Raw genomic sequence first — 8,495 nt, forward strand, 5'->3', positions numbered from 1 at the left:
CAATGCATTAGTCTCAGCGCTAGGCCGTATAGACTGTAGATCCTACTTACATGCAGTGAGAATCTCAGCTTGAACTGTAGACCTGAGGATCCTCCTGGGACAGAACTTTTCCAAGGGGAAAGGAGCCAAGCACAGCTATCTTGATCAAGAGTTGTCAGAGAAGGCAGTATCTTTGATTATACACCATAGTGACTGTTACTCAAATCCATCCCAGGCCAGTCCCCATGTGACAGAGTAGAAATGCTCCATAGGGTTTTCTAGGCTGTAACCTTTATGGGAGCAGATCACCAGGTCTTTCTCCCCCAAGCCACTGGGTGAGTTCAAACCTACAACCTTTCAGTTAGCAGCCAAGTACTTAACTGTTACACTACCTGGGCTCCTTATTTGTGTCATAGGGCATGAGAAATGAAAGCTATGTTTCACTAAATTATACAAAGCATCTGGGCATAATAAGTTACATATCACTGGGACCCACTAACAGACAGTAATACATAGGGAAAAGGGCATCCCACCTCTACCTCCACTTCCCAAACTTGGCTGTAGACCACTGGATCAGTTAGGATCCTGTCAGGAAAACAGAAACATTAGGTTTAAATGGAGGATATTTAATATAGGGATTAATACACAGTGTTAAAAAGCTAACAGGGCAAAAAGGAGCACAAAGATAACCCAGATATTTGTAACTACAGAAAGCAGCTACTACCTATATGACTAAGAGAACAAAATGGGATCACCAGAACCTAGGAACTCAGAGAAAGGATCAAACAGGACTGGTAGCTAGACTTCTAAGGAGAAATTCTAGGAATATAGTCCTGGGAGCAGCAAAAGATATGTTAGACTAGAGTCACTGCTGCTGATGGCATGACTGATAGGAACAGGAGCATCAAGAAGAAGTCCCTTCTTCCTAACTCTCACATTCCAACCTCTCCCTAGTGCTTCCTTTTGGCATGACCGAACAATGAGCCAGCAAGCAAGGGAGTCTGGGAAATGTAGCCCCAGCATCACAGAAGAGAATATAGATGGGTAGGCTAGGACTTAAGAAACAATAGGCATATGGCTAGACAACTCCTGTTCAACTTTGGCACTGATGTAAGTGGTGGTACTCAGTGAATCAGTGACAGCCACCAGTGGTAATTTTAGGGTTTACCGGTGAAATTAGATATGTTTGTGAGTAAGCATGAGACAGTCTCTGGGAAGTCCCAGACATTCTTGGTGGGGAAGTCTATTGGGGGTGGAAGTACTATAAAGCAGAGGGTGATGTCAAAAGCAAAATTTGGCTGATCATATCTTTATCTACAGACTGCTGAAGCCTGGAAAACTTAGAATTACATGTGTTTTTCTTAAATAAAATAAAAAACAAGCAAGCCAGACTTTTCTATGAGTCTAGTTTAATAAAATTATCATAATTATTATTGTGGATATCTGTTGTTTTGCCCAGTATTCTTTCTTCTAGTAAAAACATTCCAGTTTTCCTTTGGAGAACCACCTCTCCCAATTCTTGGTCCATGAAATTGATGACTTGATCATACCCTTCCCCCTTCCCTAGTCCAAGCAACCACTTGGCCACAGTAATGCGTTCAGGTTCAAGTATGGGCAACCGAAATCAGTACCAGGACTTCTGCTGGAACAATAAGAAAAAGAGCTATTCTCTTTCCAACAGGGCTGCTAGATGAGTAGAATGCAAGTTTAGGCTTTGTGGTCATACCTGGTAGGGAAAGCCTGCCTGAAATAAAATCACCACACAGATTTTTGAATGTGAAACTAATTTTCACTGTAAACTTTGACCTAAAACACAATAAAACTAAAAAAACAAAAACAAAAAACCAGGCCACAAGAAAGAACATGTAAGAGTTTAAGAGAAGACACATTTTTAATGACATTGAATGCTGGGATTCAACAATACTTGGAGCTAGACCTACTTCTAGACTTTTCAATTATATATGCCAATACATTTTCTTTTTTGACTAAGCCATTTTTTAATTGAAGTAAAATTCACATATCTTGTGTACATTTTAATGAATTTTGATAAAGGTTTTACCCTTTTAATTACCACTTCAGTCAAGAGATAGCATACTTACGTCGCATCAAAAATCCCTTGCATTCCCTTCCTGTCAATCCCTGCCCCCATCCCCATAGTCAACAATGGTTCTAATTTTTACCACCATAGATTAATTTTGCCTATTTTCAAACTACTGATTAATGGAAACATACAGAATAGGTTCTTTTGCGTCTGGCTTCTTTTGTTCAACATCACATCTTTGAAATTCATCTATGTTGAACTGTGTATTGGTAGTTCATTCTATTGTTGACTAGCATTACATTGTAAGGCTACCCTACAGTGAAATCTGTGAGAGCTGGTACTCAATGATGGTCTCAGTGAATTAGTGAAGGTAAGTAACAACAATATTACATATCTAGGTAAAATATATAAAATTGTGACAGTACTGTTTTATTAGGATGGTATTAAATGGATAAGTAAACTTTACCTTGTTGTTGGTGGGTGCTGTCGAGTTGATTCTGACTCATAGTGACCCTACAGGGCAGAGTAGAACTGTCCCATAGGGCTTCCTAGGCCGTAATCTTTAGGGGAGCAGATGGCCAGGTCTTTTCTTCTGCAGAGCTGCTGATGGGTTCAAACCATATTTCAGTTAGCAGCCAAGCCCTTAACCATTGTGCCACGAGGGTGTGCCTTCCCAGATGCAATCGTTTATAGCATGGACCTCCTCCTTTTAAAATTATGGTTACTGTAATTACTGGACTACTTATTATTTTACCTATTTTTATGAAACTGCTAACAAATCATTCAAACTAGTTACACTAGTTTTCTCATAAGAAAAATGAGAATAATCCTATTGGTAAGTATTTATAGAAAGACTTAAATTAATATTACCTCCATCATCCCTACATAGTATTAAGACAACCAAAGTCTTGCAGAAAACGGTCAGTTAGCAATATAGCAAATATAGAGATATTACTATGTCAAAATAAGTTCAAGAATACTAAAAATAAAACTCAAAAAGTGCTTAATGATTCTTAGTACAATTTATTTCATAAATATAATCCTTAAAAACAAGAGGTCTGAATCTTGTATTTCAAGTGGCAGATATATAAAAATGTAGTTTTATTAGCTTTGTTTTTTCTGAAAAGCAAAATCTTATGTAGTATAATGAAATGGCAAATTGTATAATCTTAGAAAATCGTAGTCCTACCAAAAATGATTATATGAAAACCATGTAAAATTATATAAAAACTTTTGAAATTATCTTATTTTAGGCTAACCTTTTTAAAATTAATTCGATAAACTGGTATTTACATTTGTAGGCTTATAAATTCTTTTGGTTTTGTTTTCAAGGTCAAATGAATTGATAGTCACTATTATTTTGAACATAATATGGTAACACACTTTAAGGATCTTAGAAATGTTAGACACAATTAGACAATTGTTTGAAGAATCCTGACCTTTTAATTATTTTATCAGCAACTGTAGTAACCTGTAGGTAAAACACAATGAAAGTGTTAAATTTGAAACTGAAATTTGGAGTTCAGCAGACATATAGGGTCTCTATGAGTCGGAATCAACTCGAGGGCAATGGTTTTGCTTTTTTTTTTGGCTTGAATCCTAGAGTACTTTAGTATCTGCTTCTAAATTCTTTAACCTCTCTGAATCTGTTTCCTCAAGTGCAAACCATGAATTACAATACCTTTCTAGAGTCCTGAAGATGGAATGACAGTGCACTACCTGGCACATTGTGAGGGCTGAATAAATGTTAGTTTCATTCTCAGTTGTCTCTGAGTGCCAACAAGCCTGATTTGACTTTGCGGGGAGACATTTTTTTCCACATAAGTAAGCATGTTTCTTGTCTCTTTCTAGCAACTCCCTCTAAAAGTAAAGTGTTAGCTCTAACGAAGTCAGTGATAACCAGTGAGCTATTTTAACTAAAAAATAAGCATAGACAGATTAATAAGTGAAAAAATATTTTAATGTAGTTTTAGGGGTTACTCTATTTTCACTAACAGATGATTGTTGTTTTCCACAGCTATATTATGTATATAGAAAATTACATTACAATGTTTTTAGATGGATTGGTCTGAAAATTGAACTAAAATACATTGACAGAATAAAATGAAAACATTCGAAATAGTGCAAAGTTGGGAAACCGATGTCAAGCAACAAACAGGAATTATACCGTATTCCATGATCAGAAACCTGATTAGCATAATTTGCCTTCAAGAATTAGATTCTCTGCCGAATGGAGGTAAAACGCAGCTTTCTAGAAATTAACAATGGTGAGAACAGCCGAGAACCTTGTTAAACCATTGCGACAATCAGAAGGTTTAAAGAGGCTTAAAATAAACCTCATCCAAGAGAGGATTTTCTTTTTGCATCACTCGCGCCTGCAATTCATGCAGGTCAAATTTTAAATGAGGAAACAGGTCATACAGTAGCGTTCAATGCGTTACTGACATGCACCACTAGACGTTTTCTCTTAAAAGCATTGCATGAAAATGTCCCATTCCACTCAAAATTCTGGAGATTCAATATCCGTTCCAAAACCCAAAAATCACTTTCAAACCATAATCACGGAGCATTCGTGATTCACGAAGGCCAGGACTACGAGGCAAGTACATTAGTGCACGAATCCACCCCACATTCTCCTGAAAATCAGCATATTTCAGTACGACCGAGAAGTGAACAAGCTGTTTAAAACTCATTTATAATTAAAAAACAAACTACATATTTCCAAATGGAATTCGAGACAACGAAGAGTGCTTTGATTTTAATTACGCAGTCGCCAAATTCTACAACTAACCCCTTCCCCTCCGCCCGCATCCTTTCCCTCCCTCTACACAACTCCCGAGCTGCTCCGCAGCCACGCCTCACTAGGCAAAGCTCGCACCAGCCAGGCAAGCTCCGAAGAGCTCGCCGTGAACGACTCTCTTTCTCGTGGCCACCCCTCCCACTAGAGAGGGCGCCCAATGACCGCTTTCTCCCGTACGCGTCGTCCCGCCTTCTAGTACCACTGAAGCCAATAGAAAGGGCGACCTGGAGACAGAGACCAATGAGAGCTAGGGGAGGACAACATATGCGGTGGTCGTGCCGCAGTGCAGTCTGGGCCTCCGCCTCTGTTACCCTGGAGCCGAAGCCGCCGCCTTCCTGAAGCTGTGTCCCCCACCCCCAGCTCTACGTTTAAACTTTCCACACCCGGGCAACCTTGGCGCCCTCCCTGCAGGATCGCAGCCTCCGCAGGAGTCAAGCTCCCGCTCTTTGGTTGGCAGACGTCTAGGCCCGGGCCAGGGGTTCGGCCCAATGTTGGACGGGAAGGAGGCGGGACGCCGCGTCGGCTCTGGTGAGGGCCGGCGCTGGTTGGGGGTGGGCTTTGGGGTGGGCGTGGAGTTTGTGGAAGAGTTGGGGGTGCTAGGAGAGGCTGGGGTTGGAGCGTAGGGGAGCCAGTGTTGGGACACTCTAGGCTGGGGAGCGTGTGAGTGGAGATGTTAAAGCGGGGAGGATGAAAGGATTAGGGATGGGGGAGGATTTGGGGACAGAGGAGGATAGGTGTTGGTGAGAAGAATCCTAAGGAAGTAAGTCTAGAGCCTTGTACCTGGGAGAGGGCCAGGAGGAGGGAGGCTGACCGACAATAGGGAATCTGGCGGTTAACAGGACGAAGGAGCCTGGGGAAGGTTGGTCTTTTGATGAGACCGGGAAGAGAAGGGAGTGCAGTGTAGAACAACCTAGAAAAGGAGTTAGAAGTTATTGAAAAGCTTGGAGGCCTGTGGCGACTTAGGATGGGAAGGGCCAAAGTAGGGGAAGGAGGCTCTGGGGTAATAGGTGATTAAGACTGTGATTAGAATGGAAAGGCATGTCTGCCCAGGCGGTGAATTTTTAATACATTCATCAGGGATGGGATGACAGGAGGAAAAATGGTTGGTAAAAAATGTGCCTTCTTGGCATAGGTGGAGTTGGAGTGGGTGCTCAGATCCTTGATGTTTTACCTTGGGAGGCCCAAGGACAGTGTTTAACATTAGTGAAGAGTATTGGCGGCCCAGTTCATCTAAATTTAAATCCTTCTTTTGTTCACTTTGTGGCCTTGAACAAATTACTAATTTACGTAGCGTCAATTTTTTTTCTTTTGGGAGTGGGAATAATAGATTTACTGTTGTGAGGATTAATTTTATTAAGATGTTCTTGCATGTACTAGAAGAGGTAAAAATATTGGACGGTTTGTTAAAGTGAATTAGGATGTGGTTGTGTGAGCTATTCATTGGGCTGCATTGAAGTGTTTTGAATTTGGATAAAATTACGTGCTAATTTCTCATCTTTTGGGTCATAGACTCCCCCTGAAAGTGTGAAGAAAGTTGGCTTCTCTCTAGGAAAGTACACTTAAACACGTACATATATTTATGCCCATCCTTTAACTTTAGGCTAAGAATTTTGGATTAAATGTCTCTTTGGGATAAAAGTCATTTAATGATTTTTTGAGGGAGTGGGGTCGGCTACCTGCAGTCTGGAAAAAGGTAGAATTGAAAAAGATAAGGTTCTGGAGATTCTTTTTTTTTCCCTTTCTGTTTCATTTTTAAGGAAGCATTGTTACTTTAATCTGTGTTTTTTCTAGTTGTAGTTCTACATTTGAATTTTATATTACTATTTTAGATATTTTACTTCCTGATTTTGTTGCATACTGACTTTGTTTACCCAAACACCTAATAGGAGATGATAGTTTTGATTCTCTGAATTGACAAAGTGTCATTTCAAATATTAAAAGTAATTAGTGACCTTGGAAAAGAAATTTTTATTCTTTTGTTGAACAAATCATGGAGCTGAGTTCTGTAAGACACAGTAGAAGCCCTTTATAGTACAGATGCTACCCTCTATCCTGGTTTTTCTGACTGTCATTCTTCATCTCTTGGGGTCTTTCTCCGCTGCCCACCATTTAATTATTGCTTCAGTCTTCAGCTGTCTTTTCACTTTATGTTCTTTTCTTGGCTGAGTTCATTCTCTACCTTGGCTTCTACCTCTTATACTTTATTAATGCAAACCGAAGTTCTCTCTTTGCCTTGAAACTGTTGGGTTAGCTCCAAACGCATAGCTAATTTTTGGTATTTCCACATAGATTTCCCACAGACATTCCAAACTAGTGTGTCCAATATTGTGCCCATTAGCTTTCCCCATTAAGCCTATCCTGTTGAATAGTACCATATCCACCCAACACACAAGCTTGAAACTTTGGAATTAATTCAGGCTTTTCTCTCTACATTTAATTCATCACCAAGTCCAGCTTATTTTATATTTCTGGAATCAATTCTGAACTGTTTATCTCTAGTTACGCTACCTTAGTTCAAACCGCTGTCATGTCTCCCTGGTATCAAGACCAGCTGGTTTTCTTTCTTTAGCCTTATTGCCCTCTAGTTCTTTGGATTGAAGTTGGATCTTTGTAAATGTCAGATCTGATCATTTTAATCCTGCTGAAGATTCCTTATTTGTTCTCAGCTAACTTCTTAGTGTGTGTCTTAGTCATCTAGTGCTGCTGTAACAGAAATACCACAAGTGGATGGCTTCAACAAAGAGAAATTTATTCTCTCACAGTTCAGCAGGCTACAAGTCCAAATTCAGGGCATTAGCTCCAGGGGAAGGCTTTCTTTCTTTGTTGGCTCTGGAGGAAGGTCCGTGTCTTCAGTCTTCCCTTGGTCGGGGAGCTTCTCTGCGCAGGAACCTCAGGTCCAAAGGACGCACTCTGCTCCTGGCACTGCTCTCTTGGTGGCATGAGGTTCCCGGTGTCTCTACTCACTTCTCTAATATCTCAAAAGAGATTGGCTTAAGACGCTATCCAATCTTGTAAACCTCATCAGTATAACCACCACTAATCTACTTATTAGATGATAGTGATTGAGTGTACAACACATAAGAAAATCACATTTGATTACAGAATGGTACACAATCATACAATACTGGGAATCATCACCCAGCCAAGTTGACAGATATTTCTGGGGGACACAATTCAATCCATGACAGTGTGACATAAAGATCCTTCTTCTAATAGTCTCTTGTAGCTGACCCAGCCTCACTTTTTATTACTTTATTACTACCTCCCAGCCAGTACAGTCATTCTCAGCCAGCATTGTCCAACAGAAATATAATGTGAGCCACATACATAATTTAAAAGTTTCTAGTTGCCACATAAAAAATACCAATAGGTGAAATTAATTTTAATATATTTTATTTAACCCAATATATCCAAAATTCTATTTCAACATATAATCAGTATGAAAAAGATTTTTAAAGATATTTTATGTTCTTTTGTATGTACTAAATTTTCAAAATTCCATGTGTGTTTTACACTTACAGCATATCCCAATTCTGACTAGCCAAATTTCAAGCACTCAGTGGTCACTGTATTGGACAGCATGGTTGTAAACTATTTGCGGTTTGACTATGTGCCACACTAATCTAATTCCTTTTACTTTTGCACATGCTGCTTCCTCTTACTAAAGTAGGGTCT

At 39.7% G+C, this 8,495-nt stretch overlaps 1 protein-coding gene across 1 annotated transcript in view; it reads left to right on the forward strand.

Annotated features, from left to right (window-relative positions):
- Nucleotides 1-5,181: 5,181 nt before the first annotated feature.
- The window catches only part of LCA5 (lebercilin LCA5), a 56,276-nt gene continuing 52,962 nt past the window's right edge, over nt 5,182-8,495 (forward strand). The window contains exon 1 of the mRNA XM_004386062.2: nt 5,182-5,348. The gene's annotated coding sequence lies outside the window, so the exon portion shown is untranslated. The remainder of the gene's footprint in view (nt 5,349-8,495) is intronic.

This window comes from Trichechus manatus, unplaced genomic scaffold (assembly GCF_000243295.1).
Source record: "Trichechus manatus latirostris isolate Lorelei unplaced genomic scaffold, TriManLat1.0 scaffold00154, whole genome shotgun sequence".
NCBI classification, from domain to species: Eukaryota; Metazoa; Chordata; class Mammalia; order Sirenia; family Trichechidae; genus Trichechus; species Trichechus manatus.